Below are 11560 nucleotides of genomic sequence, written 5' to 3'. Positions count from 1 at the left end.
GGCCCTGGGGCAAACCCACACATGCTTGAACATCACAAGTGCAGCTGGTTTCTTTGAAGTCTTATATAGAGTGATTTTCAGAATACAAAGAACTGGACCCCTTTCAGGGCTACATACTAACATTCATAGAAATGTTTCTGCAGTGCAATATATGGTTTAATTGAAAGACTGCAAGATATCAATAAGCCTAACTACAAATTTATAATTTAAAATGTGCCTAGGGGATGGGGGAGAGAGAGACTGAAAACTCAGTTGCTGTTCAGTTTTGTCTTTTCCATATGAAGTCATATATTAAACCTATTATTCTAGAAAGTGTCTCAGTGAGAGTCCTTAGGCTGCAATTTCTCAACAGAGAACTATATTTTAAATCAAAAGTTTATATGTGAATGTGGTGCTGAACGATGCTCCTGTTGAGATAGATAAAGTTTAAAATATTTGTATGTGCCTTCAAGTTACTTCTGACTTATGGCCACCCTAAGGCAAATTTATCACAGGGTTTTCTTTATTCATAGGGGAGGGGCTTTTTGCCTTTGCCTTCCCCTGAGGCTGAGGGAGTGTGACATGCCCAAGGTCACCTAGTGGGTTTCCATGGCTGAGTGGGGATTCAAACCCTGGTCTCCAGAATCGTCCAATGCTCAAACCTCTATACCATGCACAGGGAGAATTCTACCTTGCTTATAGCTTTATATAGAGCTCCCAGGAATGTGTTCCATAAGACAATTATAAGAGATGCTCGGACCGCACAAAGGTTGGGGAAACCCAGTTTTGCTGCTCTGCTGTGCTGCGCACAAAATTATGCATGTGCAGTAGTTGCTTTTCAAAGGTTTTAACAACTCTTCCTAATCACATGCTCTAAATGCAAAGGAAACAAAAACTGTAATAGATATTTCCATCTTAACTGATTTTCTGAGCATGAGAGTGGAGAAATATTTAAGAGCTGGGCTGTTTTTCTTACAACTCTACAATTTCTACAGCAAGTAGATTTGTTTTTTACTGCAATATCTTTCAGAGGAGATGTGCTTTAGGTGTATGTTTTGTTCCATACAAGTGAAAAGTTCCATGTAGTGGAAATTAAGCCTTCAGTTATAGTAGCACTATACTTATTCTTAAGAGAACTTATTTACGTGTGTTTTCTCTCTTTTCTGGAAGTTGAAGGCTGTACTTCCAGCAGATCTTCATGGGTTAGACTATGTGGGTGCCAAACTGTTAGAGCAATATACTTAAAATACAAACAGATTATGTAAAAGACAGACCAAAATCAATGTAGCCAAAATACGCAAATGGTGAAGCATATATATTTGAAAAGGCATGGCAGCAATGTCTTTTATTCTACTGTATGTAACACAACTCAATTGCACAGTCTAGCAATCTTCAGTTTTTGTATTTAAAATCTCATCCTGCAAAGTCAGGTTTGGGTCCATTTAGTGCATTAGACTGTTTGGATAGTTGTCATTTCTCTTCATTAACAGCAGCTGTTTTAATGGATTTGGAATGAAATGTTCTTGTTTTAAAAGCAATTTTCATTACTTCTTCTACACCAGTCTATATATATGGTGTATATTTTTTTCTTTACAAAGTAAGTAAACAAACAGAAATGTAAAATTGTACTTTGTATATACTACTATGTACAATATTGGAGGTACATCTCTTCTTTCTTTTTGGTACAGTATTGTACAGTATTAGAGAAGTAAATGTGTTGGAATTGTTAATTCTGTGACGAGGGGAAGCAAATATATCTGTTGTCACTAGCAATAGGTTTTTTTAAAAATAAATGTTTGGGTATGGTGGAAGTGCTGGCCTATGGACAAAATAGTGTGCTGTCTTTTCTGTGAAGGAAAAAATGAAAAGTGAACATTGTGCCTCTTTGCCGGTCCCTGCAAATTTGGTGCCAAAATAAGGGAAATAAAATCTTGTAAGCTCAGAGGATTCCTGATTCCGAATTCCGTGTTACAGGAATATAGTTGCTTTGTTTCACTTTTTGTATGGAATTGTTTTAAGGAATGCAATACTGTAGTGGCAAACTGTAGTCAGAAGGTGTGTGGCACACTTTCTGTGTAAGGAGAAGATCTGAGAATTTCAACCAACAAAAATTCTGGTAGTCAGACACCTCTGAAACAGCAATTCCCACCCTTAAGGTCCTCTTAGCTTTTTGGACTTCAGCTAGAATCCCCAGAGATCCCAGTCAGTATAACCAAGGATTTCGATAGTCCAAAACATCTGAGAGAATAAAGATTGGGAGCCATTGCCTTAGTGCCTCCGGAAGACTGATTCGCAGCCATGGATACATTTGGGTGAAGTGAAACAGAACCGTCAAGTTTCCTACCAACAGAAACAGAGCATAGTTTGGGAAGAGTTCTAGCCTAGCTTTTTTTATTTTAGCTTTCTAAGTGTGAGTGATGTGGATGTATAGCTGAACTATTCCCATTCTCTTCCTTCCTTATTACATGGGGAAATGGTCCTCACATTTTGACAGAGGTGACCCTGATTTCTTCCCCCAGAACATGTTAAAATCTGTATGCAAGGACATAGGAAGGCAGTTAACATTGGGTCAGAGCATTGATCTATTTAGCTATCTAATCTGACTGGCATCAGCTTTCCAGGATTTCAGGCAGAAATGTTTCTTAGCCCTACCTGGTAATCCCCAGTATATTCAAGTGGTCTATCCAAGTATGAATTAGGGCTGAGCCTGTTTAGCTTCTGGAATCAAACAAAACTGGGTGTGTTCAATATGCATCTTTCCTTTAAACACTGCACACAAAAATGTGATCAATACTCTCATCTGTTCTTTCACTTGTGCAGAATGCAGGTTTGAGCAGGATGCAAGCTTATATCCTCAAATTATTCCTGAGGATAGATGCATTGGTTGTATTCCCTTCTTTATATATAACCAACTTTTCCCAGCACATGTTATGAAGAAGCATGCCCCCCCCATCCTGCTTGCACACTGCATTTACCACAAATTCTGAAGGAATCTACTTTTCATTTCTGACATGTCGCATGGCTGGGTCCATGGGGTGCACTGTTTGACTCCTGTCTGTATGAAGTGCACAGTTATTTCTAAATGCCAAGAACTGGAATTTGGCGATGTACTTTTTGATAGCCTTTGTGGAAATGAGATGCACAACATTTTGGAAAGGTGGGGGTATCTGATCCACATCATTCAGAAAATTTTTAATCCCATACATTAGTGAAAGTTGCGATTTTAAAAAGTCATAATGCAAATGTAATTGAGCCCTCTCCCTCACCCTTGCAAAGTTTTGCTCCAAAAGGCATATGCGTGAGAGAAGATTGGGTCTTAGGCCTCCCTGTTGTTAATACCTGTGGTTTGTGGATTTTTTGGTAGTCACAAGAACATTCTACTGAAAAACACACTGTTCATTATAATGAAATACTTGCAACTGTATATCAAGATACTTGTCAGCTGCCTTGGCTCCCTTTTGGGAGAAAGGTGGCATAAAAAAATGAAATTAATTAATTAATTAAATACTTTCCAACTTGGCCAGTGCTACAGATCATAGAATCAGAGTTGGAAAAGACCGCAAGGGCCATCCAGTACAATCTCCTGCCATGCAGGAAATTAAATCAAAGCATCCTCGACAGATGTCCATCCAGCCTCTGTTTAAAGACCTCTAAGGAAGGAGACTCCACTACACTCTGAAGGAGTGTGTTCCACTGTCGAACAGCCCTTACTGTCAGGAAGTTCCTCCTAATGTTGAGGTGGAATCTCCTCTCCTGGAGCTTGCATCCATTGCTCCGTGTCCTGTTCTCTGGAGCAGCAGAAAAAAAGCTTGCTCCCTCCTCAGTATGACATCCCTTCAAGTATTTAAACAGGGCTATCATATCACCTCTTAACTTTCTCTTCTCCAGACTAAACATCCCCAGCTCCCTAAGTCGTTCCTCATAGAAGCACTAGGATATGTCTTAGGGCCAAAACAGACTGCAGAAATAATCCAGTTTGAGACCACTTTAACTGCCCTGGTTCAATGCTAGGGAATTCTGGGAACTGTCGCCTTAAACATTTAGACGTCTCTTTCAATGAGCTTTGGTGCCACAAAAAACTACAGTTCTCAGAATTCCCTAGCACTGAGCCAGGGCAGTTAAAGTGGTCTCAAACTGCATTATTTCTGCAGTCTGTTTTGGCTCTTAGACTTTTCTACAATATGCAAAGATTTCATGGCACATTCAGCTGCTTTAAAACAAAGAACAAAAATTAAATTAAGGATGGACAATATATAACAAAATTGCTGGGTCTCATTTTAATTTATAGTAAGCTGCCTTGGGTCCCATACTGGGGAAAAGGTGGAATATAAATTAAATAACTATATAAAAATAAATGAAAGGAAATACATTGGATGAGTCTACACGAATGGCCAGTCAACTAAGGAAATGTGACTTACAAGGATTACTCCTTACAAAATGGATGCTTTCACACTAAGCTGGACTTCTGGTTATAGCAGTCAGCCAAGAACACTTGGATTGGTTTTTGCAGAAACTGTTCATATCTAAACAAGAGTCATCATACGATTTCAGACAACAATCTGATTTCTGATCATGTAGGAGAGAACAAGTACCTATGATGCATATCAGTTATGCACAGATGTAGCAGGGTGAAAGATAAGCCAGAAGTTAAAAGTTTGCATCTTCTCTGTGTGCCTTGCAAAAGAAGCTAAAAATATAACCTGTGGGCATTTTATTTGAGATAATTACAAGCCTTCCATACTGTTGAAACTCGATGGTGCTCCAGCAACCATGATTCTGCTATTATTATTTCCGCTAAAATCACTTTGATGATTCATAGGGAGATATATGTAAACAGCAATAAATTCATATGGAATGGGACTTGCTACGATGCTAAGCCACTGTCTTCCCTGGTAACCAGCCACTGCCATGCACATTTACAGTCGGCTTCTTGCTTAATTCAGCCCTAAGGAAACAGAAAGTGAATTCCCACATGTCACAAAAGCACAGTGACAGTCCATAAGAAGGAAATGACTGGGGTTGGTTGGGGGGGGGGGGGAATTCAACTATGAGTTAATGTTCATAGTATTACAAGAAGCCTGTGATGAAATGCTGTCAACATGATTCACCTAAAGGAAAAACAGATGGCTTAGAGATAATTCAGTGAGAGTCTCAAGCAGAATTTCTATATAAAGATAGTGTGAAAGTGGTCAAAATGCAACTGATACACTTCCATGTTTGAAGCTAAGTTGGTCTTGGCATGATCTACACTTAGAAGGGAAACGGTCTGGGAATTTTACAAATTAAACACATTAAATAAATAAAACTCCAATCCTCTCATAACAATCAGGAGGGGATTCCATACTTTGTGTTCTTTGATCTTCTACACCAATTTAAAACTACTTTTCTTTGAACCAGTAGTTCTTGGGAGGTTTCTGATTTCAACAGCGCCATGAGAAGAATAATCCATGGGTGGGCAAAGTGCAGCCCTTGGGCCATATGTGGCCCCCGGCATTTTAAAAGGATGCAGGTAAATGCCACAGACTGTTTCTGTGAAAAAGGCAGATTTTGGGGGAACAATAGTGTCAGCCCCCCACCTTATGGTGTCACCTGGTGTGACCTGTACCTCTTAGTAATTCCCATGGCAACAAGGACATTTAAGGAAGACTTTCATGTTGAAGGAGGAAGAGATTCAAAGTTATGTAATTCTTTTTTCTTTCTTGCAATGGTTAATAGTAGGCAACATTTTGTTATGGGTTCACAATGTTCTACATCTAACCTAAACATGCTAACCTAGATGCCTTACCATTATCAATGTACTTATCTTCAAAGTGGCCTCTTCCAGACTGAAATCCTATGTTTATTTTCTAGGGTTTCCTTAGACTAACATTTGAAATGCTTTGAAGTGTACTGTTTTTTTTGTTTTTCATTTCAAAAACAAGACAATCCTGATATGGAAGTGGTTTCTCACCCTGCTGCAGTAATAAATAGATTTCTGTTTTGTATGAGATTTTGGAAGCATCAGCTCTATATTTCCCTCTATGAGCCTTCACTCCTGAAGCGTTGAGAAGCTGACAAATATTTCAAGGCTGGAGAATTTTCAAAACACAAGCCACTGTAAAATAAGCTTAAAACATATTTTTCTCTAATGCAAAATAGAGGAAGACCAGAAGACCCAAGAGCCATTTGGAAGCAAAGGCAGCTCTAAATGGAAGAAGGAATATTTTGCTCCCTGGATTTTAAAGTAAATCTTTAGTCATCTATCATTTTAAAAAGCAAGAAATATAGATTATATGTTTTGTTTTTATAACAGATCATTTATAACAGAGCTAAACCATAATTAGGAATAAAGAACAGTCTTTAATATTGTTGTAACTTTGTTGCATATTTACAGCCCTGTCCATTCCAACCTGGTAATATTATATTTATTGTTATTGTAGTTTTGATTACTGTTTTTATAACATTTAATTATTATTGCTATTTAAAAGATGTATCTTCAAACTGAAATGATATTATTAAAAGTAAAGAATTTCCATGGGTGAGGAAAAGACACCCTACCCATTGGATCCTCCACATAGATTGCAAAAATGCCTCCCACTCCATAAGAACTAAAAAAAAAAAGAACCAGAAATGCCTAGAAGTCCATTTCTAGTACTGAAAAACAAGTAATTATGGATGTTAAACAATGCAGGCAATCCTTGCAATCTGTTTCAAAGGTAAATTCCTGGTTCTGGAGGCTTCCACAAGAGGAGGTTCGATGCTGAATAAGGGATGATGTTGTTAAGGGAAGTGCAGGGAGTCTGGAGAGGGGGCAGACCACAAATATATTGTGAGCCACCTTGAATCCCAACTTGGGAGAAAGGCAAAATAAAATAAAATAAAAACAGTGTTGGGATCTCCAGGCAGTCCCAAGCGGAACTTTTCTCATCTTTGCTAGGAACATATACCCTCCAACTGTCCTGATTTAATCCTCTGTCATTCTACCTTTTTCATCTGCTTTTAAAATGTCTCAGTCTCTCTTTCCTCCTCTTAGGGCCAAAACAGACGGTGACATGCGCTGCCTCTTTGAGCGCTGGATCAGGGCCGCATCAGTTCTATGCCTGAGTCTCAATCCAGCTTTTTTTCTGGCATAAAAAAGAAGCGGCAAAATGCCACTCCTTTTTGTTCCAGAAAAAGGGCACCCTTTCTGTTGCCGTCATGGATTTTCAGCACTCCTGTGGCATCTAAAGGCCATGCCGCTGCATCACTGAAAAGCAGCCACTGCGTAAATGGCCAGGCAACTTCACAATGGCTTCCTGCCGGCATAGGGGCATGTGTCGTATGTATGCTATGCCCCAAACCATCGGGAAGCTGGTGTATTTTGCCAGTCTGTTCCAGCCCTTACTTTCCCATTTGTACTCATCTTAGTTCAGTTGCGTTCAAAGTGCAAAAGTCATTTGCACCGTACATTCAGCAGGGGAAAGAGGAAAGAACCTTGCACTTCCCAGTAGGCTTAGGCAAAAGCCAACTGCTGCAGCCTCTCCTAGCTTGTGTGTTGCTTGGCCACAGCTGTCCGGGTTTTCATCTGTAAAACGCTGGAGGGCATTGGAACCCATCTTGGGTCTCCTACAGAAGAAGTGTCTCTTTGAGAAGTTTGTAAAGTGGGCCCTTGTTATGTGCTGGGGTTTGGTTCCAGGACCCCCTGTGGATAGCAAAATCCATGGATGCTCAAGTCCCATTCAATACAATAGAATAGAAAAATAGTATCCTTTATATAAATTGGGGATAAATCAAGGTTTTCTTTATGGGATATCTATATTTTTAAAGTATTTTCAAGTCATGGATGCTTCAAGCCATGGATAAAAAATCTGTGGATAAGGAAGGTTGCCTATATATGGTACATCTAGGATATAAATCTACATACATTTATCTGGGTGTATACACTTTTTATCTGGGTGCCTATAGAGTATATCAGATGCCCACATCTACACAAAATTATTCTAATGAGAGGAAATTCAACTGAATACAGCTTACTATTGAGTAGATATCTATAGGATAGCATTGTTTGCTATTAGTTTGTTGCAGCAAAAACAATAAACATCTTTGTGTCATGCTTTCATATGGGTTATATGAAATTGGTTATAGTCCATGAAAATTAATTCCTTCATAAATTGTCAGTCTTTAAGGTGACATAAGATTTTTTTAAAAAAAATTGAACATTGTTGAAGTGTATCAGGCACCACCACCCCAAAAATATAATATAAATCCATTTTAAGGGCTTCTTTCTCAGACATCTACTACAGGATTGCTGAGTTGTGATTTGAAAACCTGGCTTGGGCGAGATGAGGCAGGAATGCAACCTGGGCATTTAAAAGTTGGCTGATGTTTTCATAAAAATTTGATCCCTCCAAGTTCTGGTTCTGAGAGAAGATGTTTTGAATATTTGTGATCACCCAAGCTAGAACCCCAGAAGGTAAACTACTGCTGCTAGCCATAAAAATATGAGAAGGTGATTTCAGCATTTTGCATCATTTAGATGCAAACAATTGTAGCATGCAACCAGTGTCAGAAAAAATGGGACAGGGTCCTACAAAGATGTTGTCTGTCTCTGTGTATACCTCTTCTCCAGCTGTTGTCCTATCCCTCATGTATCATCTTTCAGTTTCATAGACAGAACTACAGACCTGTATCTGTTGTGTGTGTCCAGTAATATCCTCATTCAGTATGATCCAAAAATAAATTTTGGTATCTCAAGAGATACTAGTTAAATGTCCATTGGTAAATCTGAGTACATCCAAGTCTTCTATATGTTTGTAAGAAGATTTAGGGCAGGGACCCCATCTGTACCTAGCCCCATGGCCAGTTCTTACTCTTTGTCACCCTGTACATCCATTATAGGCATCACCACACATATACTCTCTTTCTCCCTCTCATGCTACAGCACAAAACCAGCTATAGGGAATACTGCCATTTGGACAAATCCCTAATGCCATTTTTACAGGATTGGAACGCTCCTGCTTGAGACTTTCAAGCCTGTGACACCAAAAAGGAAACAGAGAGGCCAAAAGTGGGCAAAACAACAACACCCGAGCTAATTCCATCTTTCGTCCCTCCCCGCTTTTCCCAGGGACTGCAAAAATTAATCTCACTCCCATTGGCCTTAACCTTTGACTAGCCAAAGAATGTTGGTTGCTAATGAGTACAGTACTGGAGCTCCTAATGCTTTCCATCCTCCTTCAGCTATCATCCATTTTAGATTAAACACACCTGTCCAGTTACTAACAGGATGTGGCTGAGCATGACCATCTCCTGCAGGGTCTTGATTACAAAAGGTTTCATCTTGATGCTGTTGTCAAGGGAGCTGGCTGAAAGGCCTGGGCAGGGGGCAGCTAGCATTCCTCCAAGCCACCCCCAGAGGGAGGGCAGCAAGCAAAAGGAGAGCTTCCTCATTCAGATTGTGCTTTCTTTTTCTTCTTTTTCTTTTCCCACCTCCTTCTCCTCTTTTTTGTCTTTTGCTTTTATGGGGAAAAACAACCGCATCATATTTTTGCAATTAGGGCTCTAAAAGTCCCCTGTGTTTATGTTCCAGGGAGTTAATTATTTACAGTGAGGTTTGGTTTGAGAAAGATGGCTTTTGATGTTTAAATCAGACTGTTTTGTGCAGGACTGAAATTCAGCTGGTTGCAACAAGTTCTCCTCAGCTTTGGGTTCACAGGAACCTGCAGGGCCTGGATTCCTTTTGAACATGCCAGGAAGAGGGCTGAATGAAATCCCCTCTCCAAAGTAAAGGTTTTTTTTCATCTTAAAAGTGCTGTCAGTCTAATCTTTATATTTATTGCAGGAGGAACGTGCAGCCCTTCAGATAATTCAGGCCACAATTCCCATTGTTCCTGGCCACTAGCATGCCAGCAGGGCTGATGGGAATCAGGGTCCAAAAGGCCACAAATTCCCCACCCCAAGAATCGATAGATCCGTTTATTTATAGACATAAGTGATACAGTTCACACTACAAGTATAGCACTGTAATTCCTCTTTAATTGCTATGGGAACATCCTATACAGTTCTGGGGCTGTAGCTTGGTTAATGTCACTCTAAAATAAGGAGGACATTAAGGGTCCCAACCCACAATGCCAGGGTCTCCTTGAAATATGGGGAAATTATAGCCAAAAAGAGGCATGTGAGAGGAGAGGAACTGCAGAAATCTTTTCACCTGTGTATTCCAGTAATAACTGCAGAGAGAGAGCTCCAGTTTTCAGTAAATAAAGTATTTTATTTTGAAACATGCAAGGGTGCACACAGAAACAAGAACTGAGGCACTATACAAGGCTATTGGAAAGAAAGGTGTAGAACAGGGGTAGGCAACCTGCGGCCCGCGAGCCGGATGTGGCCCGGCAAGGCCTTGGGACTGGCCCGCCCAGTCCTGCTGCCGATTGCTGCCGTAGCCTTTGGCCTCTCGGGAGGGCGTGGGGCCTTTGGCCTATCAGGAGGAGGCGGGCAAGGGGGGCAAGCGGTGGGCAAGGGGGGCAATTGTCTATAGAAGCCTCCGAAACATGCATTTATATTAACCTTTTTTTAAAAATCAGCAAATTTTTTTGCGTGTCCTCCATTTTTAAAAGTGTCCTCCATTTGAAAATTTTGTCCTACATTTGTCCCAGTTTATTTATTTATTTAATTATTTTTTTTAAAAAAAAAAATTTATTTATTTATTTATTGGCATCGGCCCCCCAGTTGTCTGAGGGACAGCAACCCGGCCCCCGGCTCAAAAAGGTTGCCTACCCCTGGTGTAGAAGGTTGGATAGAGAGAAGTCGGGGATTGAAGAAGGTGATAGTTACCAATCCTGAGTGGCTCAGACCACATATAAGCGTTACACATACGCTCACACATTCATACAAGACTCAGGAAATAACGTAGTAAATGTAGAATAGATATTAGGCTTGCTAATGGAAATACTCACCTTATGTAGAAGTTCTATCTTCCAATTTGTGTGTGGGTTTGCAGGTCTGGTTAAGCAGACAAGTCAGAGAGAAAGACTGACTTTTAAACTGACATAGATAGCTGTGGCTGCCAGCAGCAGAGAGAGGCTACCAGCAGCGAGAGGTACCAGCAGTGAATGGCTGGCCGGCCCTAGCAAGTGGCTGGCAGCAGGGAGTGGCTGGCCGCAGCCCCTCTCTAAATTTAGGAGACCTTTTTAAGGGTTTAACAGGGTCTCTAGACAAAGGGTAATCAAAGGAAACTGTTTGAAGTGTATTTCACATCCTAACCAAATGTTTTGATCTAACCCAAATGTTTCTGCCAAAGTAGGGACCTGAATGGCTACAAATGCCATTCCTTTGATTCAAATGGTTCCCCCCTCAATCACAAAGAGAGACACTTCCTTAAGACATTTGATAGCATCTTTCCTGATAGCAGCTCCTTGCATAATCTCATCCAAGCTGGGAAAGGAAATTTGTTTACATATCAAAAACTCATGGCTTCCCTTGTTTCAGTGGGAGATCACATGCTAGGGCCATTTGGCTACTCAGGTCAAGATGCACTTTTTGATATCAAGATGCAGGTCAGAGATTATCATTTTAGCTATATTAAAAAGGTGTAGATCAATGCCTATCATTCCGTAGATCAATG

Source organism: Sceloporus undulatus, chromosome 4 (genome assembly GCF_019175285.1).
Source record: "Sceloporus undulatus isolate JIND9_A2432 ecotype Alabama chromosome 4, SceUnd_v1.1, whole genome shotgun sequence".
Classification (NCBI taxonomy): domain Eukaryota; kingdom Metazoa; phylum Chordata; class Lepidosauria; order Squamata; family Phrynosomatidae; genus Sceloporus; species Sceloporus undulatus.
The sequence above is the reverse complement of the archived record's forward strand: the minus strand, read 5'-3'. Positions refer to the sequence as shown.